Raw genomic sequence first — 12,699 nt, 5'->3', positions numbered from 1 at the left:
GCTCTCATATATATTATGTTACAATATGTGACACACTTTATCACATTTATTTAATCTAAACATTATATTATAAATAATATAACAAATCAGACTACAAATGTCCTATCATTTTTGTTGAAATGCTACAATATCCTACCATATATGGTGGAATACTGTAGCAACAACATCATCACTTTTTTTTGCTTTTTATTTTTTATATTAATAATTATAAATAAAAATAATCTACACATATATTTATTTATAAGATAAAATAATATAATAATATAGAATATATTTTTTGGTGTAACTTTTAGTGTTATCATTGGAATAGAAAAAAATATATAGTGCTAAAATTTTAGCATTTTGGTGGTAATTCAATACCAAAATAGCTTTTTCCATTGAATTTGCTCTAAGACCTACCAAGACACCATTATTGTACTTATCATTGGAATTAATAAAATGACCATTTATAGAGCCTACGTGCCAACATATAGTCCAAGATTGTTGGGACTCTTCATGACACCTACCTATTCAAGGAAAATTAGAGCATTGAAGTGAAGTGATGGGGAGGTCGGGCAGGAGATCACTATAAAAAAAATTAAAAAAAGAATTAGTATGTGTAAGTTGGCAATCAAAAGGTTGAAAGGGCGAAGAGATGATATGGTTGTGGCTAGATATAAAGAAGAGCAACAAAAGTTATTTGAAGTCTTAACTTAGAGGGAGGTATTTTAGAAGCAGAGATCTAAACAACTCTGGCTTAAGGAAGGAAACCAAAATAGCAAATATTTCCATGCATCAACTAGTGTAAGGAGAAGAAATAACCAAATTCTTAAACTGAAAAAGAATAATGGTGATGGGTAGATTGGAATTCTGGCCTTTCAGAAGTTATGGCTGAGTACTTTTAGGGGTTATTCACAGCTTCAAATACTGAGTAGAATGAGATCATGGAGTGTAAACAACCCTCTATTTCATCTATGCAAAATGAGGAGTTATTGAAGTCTTTATCAAAAGTGGAAATTAAAAGCACCATTTTCCAGATGAATCCAGATAAGTCTCCTAATCCTGATGGCATGAGTCCTAGTTTCTATAAAAAATACTGAAGCATAGTGGGTAATGATGTGATTGAGTTTGTCAAAAGCTTTTCTGAGTCAGTGGTGTTGCTGAATGGGATGAATGATACTAATGTGGTCTTAATACCAAAGAAGAAAAGTTTTGAATATATGAGTGATCTTATACCTGTTTCATTATGTAATGTTCTATACAAGGTGGTCTCTAAGGTCATGGCTAATCAATTGAAACAAGTTCTCAATCACATCATGTCAGATCCTCAAAGTGCTTTTATACGAGGGAGGTTGATTACAGATAATATTATGGTATCCTTTGAGGTGTTACATTATTTGAAGAGGAAGCAGCAAGGGAAAGAAGGATTTATGGCCCTGAAACTTGATATAAGTAAGGCGTATGATAGAATTGAGTAGCCTTATCTCCAAGCTATAATGTTGAGGATGGGTTTTGCAAGTAGATGGATGCAATTGATTGATTGCTATTTGTCTTGAGTTATATACAATGTGGTTAGTGAGGGTAATGAAGTAGGGCTTATATGTCCAAATAGAGGAATGAGCCAAGGTGATTTGATCTCACCTTACTTGTTTATAATCTGTGCTAAAGGATTATCTGCATTGATTAGGAAGTATGAGTCTTAAGGCTAGCTTCATCGTTGCAAAGTGGCGAGGGGTGCTCCTAGAGTATCACATATGTTTTTTACTGATGATAGTTATTTATATTGTAAGGCCGCTGAAACATGAAGAAGGAAAAGTTATGAGTTTACTAGGTCGATTTGAAGAAGCATCAGGCCAACAAGTTAATTTGACCAAGTCTTTAGTAAGAATACATGTCAGTTGGTCTGATCAGGTGTGCACTTTCAATGGGAATTCAGGAGGCTTCAGAGGATAGTTGTAGCGTCCCAAATTTGCTAATAAGGTTTAGGGCCTTGATTAGTATGCCTGGAGGGCAATAAGTGATATATTATTATAATGTGTGAATTTGTATGAATATTTGATTAGAGATGCATGTTTAGGTGAATTAAATATGCATGTGGGCCCCGTTTGGTTATTAGGGGCATGTTTGTAATTTTAGCCTGTTGAGGGCATAGATGTGATAATTATAATAATTGTGATATATTTGTGATATAACTTCATTGCATGATCTGAGACAGTCCTAGGGAGCTGTTAGCTTGAAAGTCACAACGGGGTCCAATACCTGACTCAGGGCGAGTCGAGGGATATTTTGGGTAGAAGATATTTTATTGGGTTATCGGGTTATGGAAATAAATATTTGGAGATATATTTGAGGATAGAATGTTTAGGAGGGAATATTGGGGAAATCTACTATTTTGGCCTCGAGGACTTAACAGGATTTGGTAGATGACTAAATTGCCCTTGGGTCATTTAAGGATAGAGGTTAAGCTTAAAGGGCAGCTTGGTCATTTGGCAGGGGTATTATTTGATTTAGATGACTTAAGAATCTACTGGAACTAAGTAAAGGAAATAACTCTCAGCTTCTCATCTCTTGGTCGGTTCAACACTTCTCTCTTTGGTGCATGATTTTGAGAGACTAACCAGGAATCTAAGGCTTGGAGCTTGGAAGGGGTGAGCTTTGGAAGTTGAGGAGCAAGTGCAAGCTTGAATTCATCAGCTGAGGTAAGGAGCCTAACTCTAAAATCCCTTGAGTTTCAGTTGAATTATAGCTAGAACTGTAAGTTGCATGTGAACTAGAATCTTGAGTTAAGTTTGGTTATGGGCTGAGTTTATATGACTGTTTTGGACTTGTTGTGGAGCTTAGATGGAGTGGTAGGGAAGTCCAAGCCTAATTTTGGGTTTTGGTGTTGAGTTGGGATGATTTTAGAAGGATTGGCTCGAAGGAAATGCAGGGAAAAATGGAAGTTTTTTTGGGTTTGGATGTGAGAGCCGCGGCCCAGGGCTGGGCATGCCGCGGCCTGTGTGTGCGTGAGGCCTAGGGAGGCCTCTGATCTTGAGGCGCGTTGCGGCGCTTGGCTAAGCATGTCGCGGCCCATGTCTCTTTCTAGGGAGGCGATTTGCCTCTGTTTCGAAGGCATTCCGCAGCCCTTAGGGGGTTGGGCCGCGACCCTAGTTCAAAATATGGGTGTTTTGTGGGTTTTTGGCTTGGGAACCTAATTGTTAAGGCTCGGGATGGATTTTATCACTCGGATTGATAGAATTCAAAGTTTCGGGAATTGTAATGGTAACCCAAAGTTATTTTATGGATTAGACCTTGATAGATGGATTTTATTGATACATTGTGACTAGGGTTTCAGTGAGGCTCGGACTAGGGGACTGTGCTTGGGACGTCGGTGCTTGGGAAGCTCGGGACACAGGTAAGAAAAATGTTGTTCCCATAAAGCTTGTGTTGCAGGGCTCAACCCTATATGATTGTGTTGTAGGGCGTTGACCTTTGATTGAGTTTATACATGTTTAAGTATCTGCTTAATTATGCTATGTGTGCATATATGTGATTGAACGGCAATAGTCGAGAACGGCGAGGGCCGGGAACGGCGGAGGCCGAGAACGGCAAGGGGCCGGGAGTAGCGTTTAGCACACAGAGTGCGAGTTTCTAGGGCGAGACCCTATAGGATACCTAGGATATCCTCACGGTGTAGACCGCGAACCCAGGGCCTAGTAAAGTGCCTGAGACGACATGGTCGTACGTGTTTAGCCTATTGGTGGCTTGATTACATGTTGAATGGTAAGTATACATATATTTCCTACTTGTGTGAGTTTTCTTGTTGGGCTTCGGCTCACGGGTGCTCTGTGGTGCAGGTAAGGGCAAGGGAAAGTGGACCAACCATGAGTACGGAGAGCATGAAGCGGCACGTACATGTTTGGCCTGCCTGGCTGCCACGGCCAGGGGTACCTTGGGAGATGATTGTACTAAACCTATATTTGGTCGTCTTGCCGACTTTAGTTATATTTTTTAGTTGTAAATATTTCTAAACAGTATTTTGGGATCCCAAATATTAAACGCTTTATGATTTTCAGTAAATGGAATTATTTTCTAAGTTTTTGACTCTGTTTATGGTTTAAATACACTTTTGTCTTAAAACCTCGATTAGCGAGTTAAATGCACGATTTAAACTCACTTAGTAACGACTCTAAGGAAGTAGGGCGTTACAACTTGGTATCAGAGCGAGCCAAGGTTTATGGTTTCTGGAGATTGACCGAATATGTACGCTCGCTGTCAGTGACAAGCTCGACTCAGGGTTGGTTGGTAATGATTGACTTATATGCTTGAATATGTGCTTGAATGCTCTGTTTGCCTGCTTATTTCATACAGATCATGATGAATGATTTAACATATGCATGATGCCAAGGCATGGCCCGTTGAGTGTTATATGTTATTTGTATGTGTATGTGGATTGTTGTTATGGTTGGCTGATATGATTTGGGAGGTGGTTTTGGATGTTGTTATCTTGCCTGATGAGCGGCGTCATTGATTGCAGGCATATTATTGTGATGCCTCGACAATCATCTAGACTCCGTAGCAGTCGAGCCGAGGATGACAATCAGGGTCAGGACCCTCCACCTGCCCCCACAGACTTAGCAACAGATGTTTGCCGAAATGGAAGCAAGACTGCAACGAACAGAGGAAGAACTTCAACAGTGTAGTAGGCCCCTCCACAAGTCACTGGGTTGCCAGTTCAGCAGGTTGTGGCGCCAGTGCTGGTTCAACTTGTTGTGGAGAATAGGTGGGAACCTTTATATGAGAGGTTCAGGAAGCAGCATCCTCCCACCTTTGAGGGTGGATCAAACCCACTGCGAGCAGAGTAGTGGATGAATATGATTTCCTCTATTCTGGAGTTTATGAGGGTTGAAGGGAACGAGAGGGTAGCTTATGCCAGCTACATGTTCAGAGAGGATGCCCGCATTTGGTGGGATGTAGTAGTTCAGAGGAAGAACATGGCAGTTATGACCTGGGAAGAGTTTAGAAACATCTTCAACGAGAAATACTACAGTGTAGCAGTCCGAGCTGCAAAGGTTGACGAGTTCATCAACCTGACTCAAAACCGGTTGACAGTTATTGAGTATGCTTTGAGATTTGACCAGTTGGCGAAGTTCGCGTCGGATTTGGTGCCGACTAATGCGGCAAGGAGAGATAGATTTGTGCGGGGATTAAACGTTATGATCACGTCGTGATGTAAATATCACCTTGGATCTAGAGACTACTACCTATGCTCAGGTTGTAGACAAGGCCCTTACAGGTGAGGGGGTCGAGGACCAGATTTGGAGAGAGAGCACTGTTAGGCGCGATGCCAGGAGGATAGTGCCTCCTTTTATTGGATCCAGTCGGGGTAGTGGCTCCAATGAGCAGAAGAGAAAAGCCTCAGATTCTGTTGTTCCTCCTAGCTCAGATAGGAGGGCACGATGTGCTTTTAGTGGCCGTCAGGGCGGAGGTGACAACTGGAGGAGTTTTCCAGTATGTCCTCGGTGCAGACGACGACACCAGTGTGAGTGCAGAATTAGGGCTTGCTTTGTCTGTGGGAGTGCCAATCATCTGAAGAAGGACTGCCCACAAGCCAGGAAAGAGGAGCCGAAGCAGGGTGACAGTCTCGCTCCTACCAGAGTGTTTACCTTGACTCAGACTGAGGTGGAGGCTAGCCCCTCGGTTGTGACAGGTCAAATTTCTAATGCTGGGTCTTCTTATACTGCATTGATTGATTCAGGAGCTACTCATTCGTTTGTGTCTGCTAGAGTGATAGATCAGCTGTGTAGACCTAGTGTTTTGTATGCTAGGGGTTTTCAGACTTTGTTTCCGACTGGGGAACTGGTAGTCTCTAGAAGATGGATTAGAGCTTTACCAGTATAGGTAGATGGTAGGGAGTTGTCTGTTGATCTGATTGAGCTTACGATGGATGACTTCGATATGATCCTAGGGATGGATTGGTTATCAAAGTATGGGGAGACGATTGACTGCAAGCGCAGGATGGTGACTTTTGAGCCAGAAGGGGAGGTACCCTTTGTATTTGTGGGGACAGTTAGTGGACTACGAGTACCTATGATTTCGGCACTGAAGGCTAAAGACCTGATGCAGGAAGGTTGCATAGGATTCCTAGCGAATGTTGTGGATACCTCTAGGGTTATGTCGGTTGGACTGGGGGAGACCAGATTGGTATGTGAGTTTCCAAACTTATTTCTAGCAGACCTGCCAAGGTTATCACCGCAGCGGGAGATTGAGTTTGTTATAGAGTTGGTGCCAGGGGTGGAGCCAGTATCTAGGACACCTTACAGAATGGCTCTGGCGGAGTTGAAGGAGTTGAAGATTCAGTTGCAGGAGTTATTGGATTTGGGGTTCATCAGACCAAGTTTCTCGCCATGGGGTGCTCCAGTGTTGTTTGTTAAAAAGAAGGATGGATCTCTTAGGATGTGTATTGACTACAGGGAGCTGAACAAATCGATCATTAAGAACAAGTATCCACTGCCTAGAATCAATGATTTATTTGACCAGTTACAGGGAAGAACAGTGTTTTCTAAGATAGATCTCTGGTCAGGTTACCACCATTAAGGATCAAAGAAGAGGACATACCAAAGACTGCTTTCTGCACGAGGTATGGACACTATGAATTCTTGGTTATGTCCTTTGGATTAACCAATGCCCCAGCAACTTTTATGGATATGATGAATAAGGTTTTCAAGGACTATTTGGATTAGTTTGTGATTGTGTTCATTGACGACATTCTGGTGTATTCTCAGTTAGAGACAGAGCATGAGCAACATTTACGTTTGGTATTGCAGTGGTTAAGGGAGCATAGGTTATATGCTAAGTTCAACAAGTGCGAGTTCTGGTTACCGCAGGTTACATTTTTGGGCCATATCGTCAGTAAGGAGGGGATTCTGGTTGACCCAAGTAAGATAGAGGCAGTGAGAGATTGGCCTAGACCGAGCAATGTTCCTGAAGTGAGGAGTTTTCTAGGATTGGCAGGATATTATCGGTGGTTTGTTGAGGGGTTCTCTAGGATAGCTACGCCATTGACAGAACTGACAAAGAAGAAGACAAATTATGTTTGGACAGACAGATGTGAGAATAGTTTCAAAGAGTTGAAGCGGTGACTGATCACCGCACTAGTATTGAGTTTGCCGATAGATAATGAGAAGTTTGTGGTTTATTGTGATGCTTCTAGACAAGGTTTATGGTGTGTGCTGATGCAAGCTGGTAAGGTGATAGCCTAGGCATCGAGACAGTTAAAGGAGTATGAGCAGAGATATCCCACGCATGATCTGGAATTGGTAGCGGTGGTATTCACACTTAAGATTTGAAGACATTATCTATATGGCGAGAAGTGCGAGATATACACCGACCATAAGAGTTTGAAGTACTTATTTACTTAGAAGGATTTGAATATGCGCCAGAGACGGTGGCTGGAGTTGGTTAAGGATTATGATTGTGACATCCTATACCATCCTGGGAAGGCTAATGTGGTGGCTGATGCATTGAGTCAGAAGGGCCCAGGACAGTTGTTTAGTTCGAGACAGATATCTGATAAGTTAGCGGAGGAGATGACCAAAGCGGGTATAGAGTTGGTGGTTGGTTGGATAGCCAACATCACTCTTCAGTCTACGCTCCTTGAGAGGATCAAGGAGGCGCAGGGGAAAGATTCCCAGTTGAGAGGTCACAGAGAGAACGTCTTAGTCGGAGCGGCTAAGGACTTCTCTATCTTGGAGATGGGGTTACTAAAGTACAAGGATCGGATCTGTGTTCCGATGGATTCTAATATCCGGCGGGAGATCCTAGATGAATCATATACCACTCCCTATTCCTTACATCTAGGTACGACGAAGATGTACCAAGATCTGAGGGCTTTATATTGGTGGTCGGGCATGAAGAGGGATGTGGTAAATTATGTGGCCAAGTGCTTAACTTGTCAGCAGGTCAAGGCTGAACATCAGAGGCCAGCAGGGTTGCTGCAGCCACTAGGGATTCCAGAGTGGAAGTGGGAAGATATTACCATGGACTTCATGGTTGGTTTGCCAAAGACTGTGGGACAACATGACTCGGTGTGGGTGATTGTGGATAGGTATACCAAGTCCGCCCACTTTTTACCAGTCAGGACGACTTATACTGTGGAGCAGTATGCCGAGTTATATGTGAAGGAAATTGTTCGACTTCATGAGGCTCCGAGGTCGATAGTATCCGACAGGGACCCCACCTTCACCTCCAAGTTTTGGGAGAGTCTGCAGAAGGCTATGGGCACGCAGTTACGATTTAGTACCGCTTATCATCCTCAGACAGATGGACAGTCTGAGAGGACGATTCAGATACTGGAGGACATGCTACGAGCCTGTGTGCTAGATTTTGGGGGATCTTGGAGTAAGTATCTCCCTTTGGTTGAGTTCTCGTACAATAACAGTTATCAGGCGACTATCGGAGTGGCTTCGTATGAGATGCTTTATGGGAGGAAGTGTAGGTCACCTATCCATTGGGATGAGACGGGTGAGAGGAGATATTTGGGTCCTGAGATGGTTTAGAGGACCAATGAGGCGATTGAGAAGATTAGAGCTCGAATGCTCGCCTCCCAGAGTCGCCAAAAGAGTTATTCGGACTTGAGACGCAAAAGCGTAGAGTTTCAGGTCGGTGACCATGTGTTTCTTAGAGTTTCACCTTTGAGGGGAGTGAAATGGTTTGGTGTTCGGGGCAAGCTGAGCCCTAGGTTTGTTGGCCCCTTCGAGATTCTGGAGCGGATTGGAGAGGTAGCTTACAAGTTGGCGATGCCTCCAGCCTTATCAGGGGTTCATAATGTTTTTCACGTATCTATGCTCCAGAAGTATGTATCAGATTCGACGCACGTATTGAGTTATGAGAATTTGGAGCTGGACCAGGATTTGTCTTATGAGGAGAAGCCGGTTCAGATTCTTGACCGGAAGGACAAAGTCTTGCGGAGCAAGACCATCGCCTTGGTGAAGGTGCTGTGGAGGAACAACAAGGTTGAGGACGCGACATGGGAATTTGAGTCAGAAATGCGGGAGCGGTATCCCGAGTTGTTCAAGTAATTTCGAGGATAAAATTTCTATAAGGAGGGGATAGTTGTAGCGTCCCAATTTTTTTAATAAGGCTTAGGGCCTTGATTAGTGTGCCTGGAGGGCAATAAGTGATATATTATTATAATGTCTGAATTTGTATGAATATTTGATTAGAGATTCATGTTTAGGTGAATTAAATATGCATGTGGGCCCCGTTTGGTTATTAGGGGCATGTTTGTAATTTTAGCCCGTTGAGGTTATAGATGTGATAATTATAATAATTGTGATATATTTGTGATATAACTGCGTTGCATGATCTGAGACAGTTCTAGGGAGCTGTTAGCTTGAAAGTCACAACGGGGTCGAATACCTGACTTGGGGTGAGTCGAGGGGTATTTTGGGTATAAGATATTTTATTGGGTTATCGGGTTATGGAAATAAATATTTGGAGATATATTTGAGGATAGAATGTTTAGGAGGGAATATTGGGGAAATCTACTATTTTGGCCTCGGGGACTTAACAGGATTTGGTAGATGACTAAATTGCCCTTGGGTCATTTAAGGATAGAGGTTAAGCTTAAGGGGCAGCTTAGTTATTTGGCAGGGGTATTATTTGATTTAGATGACTTAAGAATCTTGATAACTCTACAAAATAGAGTTATTTTACCACTTTTATGTGCTAATTGTTGCTTAATTCTTGAGTTTTTAATTGATTTATTAAGTTTTTAAGTAATTTTGAATTTAGTAGTCTTATCATGATTTTACATACTTTTGTGTGTTTTTATAAGTATTTTGTTGTAAAATGTTGTAATTAATTATTTGAATTATTATTGTTAAGTTAGTGGTAAAAAAAGATGTGGTATTATTGAGCTTAAATGTTAAATATAAATTAAGTTATAATTAATATTTTCAAATAATTAAATTGATTTATTTTATAGTTGAGAATATTTTATTATGATTTATCTTATATTTATTTTGTAGGAAAATTTATGACACTTTTGCTCTTGAAAAGAAAGAAAAATAAATGAATTGTGGTATTTTTAAGGAAAGAAAGGAAGAGGAAAATGGCATTGTTAAAAATGCCATGGATCAAGCCCATTCTAGCTGCTACACCCAGCCCACGCCGAAACCACCTCAGCATCAGCACTCCATCAAAGCCATCAGCGTCCAAGCTCTCCCAGCCTTCACGTGATTCCTCAGCATATATCATCTTGCCAGCCGAAGTCATGCCTCCAACTGAAGACATCAGCCAAGGCCTAAGTCGCTGGCCCAATGACACCACACGGCCCACCATAGCCCAAACAGCCCAATTCAGCTCCATGGCCCACCACCGAATTCACTGAACACACAGCCACCAAAAAGGCCAAAACTCACATTTTTATTCCCAATATTTTTCACTTAAATATCAATTCACTCTTCCCTATTTTTCTTACCTAAATAAACATTCCTAATTCATTTTTTTACCCTAGCTTTTCACTAATCTTTTACCCAACCAAACATTTCATCTTTCCAATACTCTTACACTTACTCTATTTATCCTACCACTTCCCAACACAATTAAATTAATCAATTTATTTATTTTAATTTGATTAATTTAATCTCCATATTTTGCCTATAAATAGAGTATTGTAAGACCATTTTGGGAGCTTTTCTTCTTCATCTTTTCAACCTCTTCCACATTTCATATTTTTCTCTCTTCTTTTCACTATTTTTCTCTCTACCATTTTCATCTTTTGAAGAGCATGTCAAGTATGTTATTTTGTATTTTTTATTTCAATCTAGTTATGAGCTTCTAATCTTTTTCAAAGGTTATTAAGATGATGATGAAGCAAAATGTAACTAGATAGTATTTTTTGTTGTATGTTGATTTCCCATTTGTACAACATTGTTTATGGATTTTTCTATCAAAAATATGCATTTTTCATCTAGTGTTGATTGTTAAAGCATATTACACTTAGTTCTTCATTATGCAAAAATATGATATTCTTTGATTAAATGTTTTTCATTAAATTGTTCACATCTAATTCTTAGAGCATAAGTATCATATTTTGCCTAAACATAATCTCTTTGATTTTTTGTAGTTTCATTAGGTTGTAACACAACTAATGCTTAGAAATTATATCTTATATAAGTGAAGAAAAATCCTACATTTTTTAAAGTAATTTGTGCTTGAATAGAAAATATATTTTGAAAAAATATATAGTGTGATTTATTTCAACTATATCTAAACTTGGGAATCAATATACTTATAAATACTATTGAACTTGCATTTTGTGGATTCTAATATCTTAATAATCTTATTTTACATATCTCATTTGAAAACCATTTTTCTATTTAATCTTAAATCTTTTTATTACTTGTCTTTTATTTTTCTAAAACAAAATCTCATCAAATATTTGGAACTAGGTTAGAATATTCTTGCTTTGTATGAAATAGTTTCTTTTGATGTTAGTCAACTCCCATGGGTTTGACCTCGTACTTACATGAACATTATATTCCGAAAAGATTCGTGCACTTGCGAGTTTAAATATTAAAACACCCTCTTTTGGGATCAACAAATCTGTTGGAACTATGTAAAGGAAATAACTCTCAGCTTCTCATCTCTTGGTCGGTTCAGCACTTCTCTCTTTGCTGCATGATTTTGAGAGACTCTAACCAGGAATCTAAGGCTTGGAGCTTGGAAGGGGTGAGCTTTGGAAGTTGAGGAGCAAGTGCAAGCTTGAATTCATCAGCTGAGGTAAAGAGCCTAACTCTAAAATCCCTTGAGTTTCAGTTGAATTATAGCTAGAACTGTAAGTTGCATGTGAACTAGAATCTTGAGTTAAGTTTGGTTATGGGCTAAGTTTATATGACTGTTTTGGACTTGTTGTGGAGCTTAGATGGAGTGGTAGGGAAGTCCAAGCCTAATTTTGGGTTTTGGTGTTGAGTTGCGATGATTTTAGAAGGATTGGCTCGAAGGAAATGCAGGGAAAAATGGAAGTTTTTTTGGGTTTGGAGGTGAGAGCCGCAGCCCAGGGCTAGGCATGCCGCGGCCTGTGTGTGCGTGAGGCCTAGGGAGGCCTCTGATCTTGAGGCGCGCTGCGGCACTTGGCTAAGCATGCTGCGGCCCATGTCTCTTTCTAGGGAGGCAATTTGCCTCTATTTTGGAGGCATGCTGCGACCCTTAGGGGGTTGGGCCGCGACCCTAGTTCAAAATATGGGTGTTTTGTGGGTTTTTGGCTTGGGAACCTAATTGTTAAGGCTCAGGATGGATTTTATCACCCGGATTGATAGAATTCAAGGTTTCGGGAATTAGAATGGTAACCCAAAGTTATTTTATGGATTAGACCTTGATAGATGGATTTTGTTGATACGTTGTGACTAGGGTTTCAGCGAGGCTCGGACTAGGGGACTGTGCTCGGGACATCGATGCTTAGGAAGCTCGGGACACAGGTAAGAAAACTTCTGTTCTCGTAGAGCTTGTGTTGCAGGGCACAACCCATATGATTGTGTTGCAGGGCTCTACCCTATGTGATTGTGTTGCAGGGCGTTGACCTTTGATTGAGTTTATACGTGTTTAAGTATCTGCTTAATTATGCTATGTGTGCATATATGTGATTGAACGGCAATAGTCGAGAACAGCGAGGGCCGGGAACAACGAGGGCCGGGAACGGCGGAGGCCGAGAACGGCAAGGGGCCGGGAGCAGCGTTT

This window comes from Humulus lupulus, chromosome 7, assembly GCF_963169125.1.
Source record: "Humulus lupulus chromosome 7, drHumLupu1.1, whole genome shotgun sequence".
Lineage (NCBI taxonomy): Eukaryota > Viridiplantae > Streptophyta > Magnoliopsida > Rosales > Cannabaceae > Humulus > Humulus lupulus.
The sequence above is the reverse complement of the archived record's forward strand: the minus strand, read 5'-3'. Positions refer to the sequence as shown.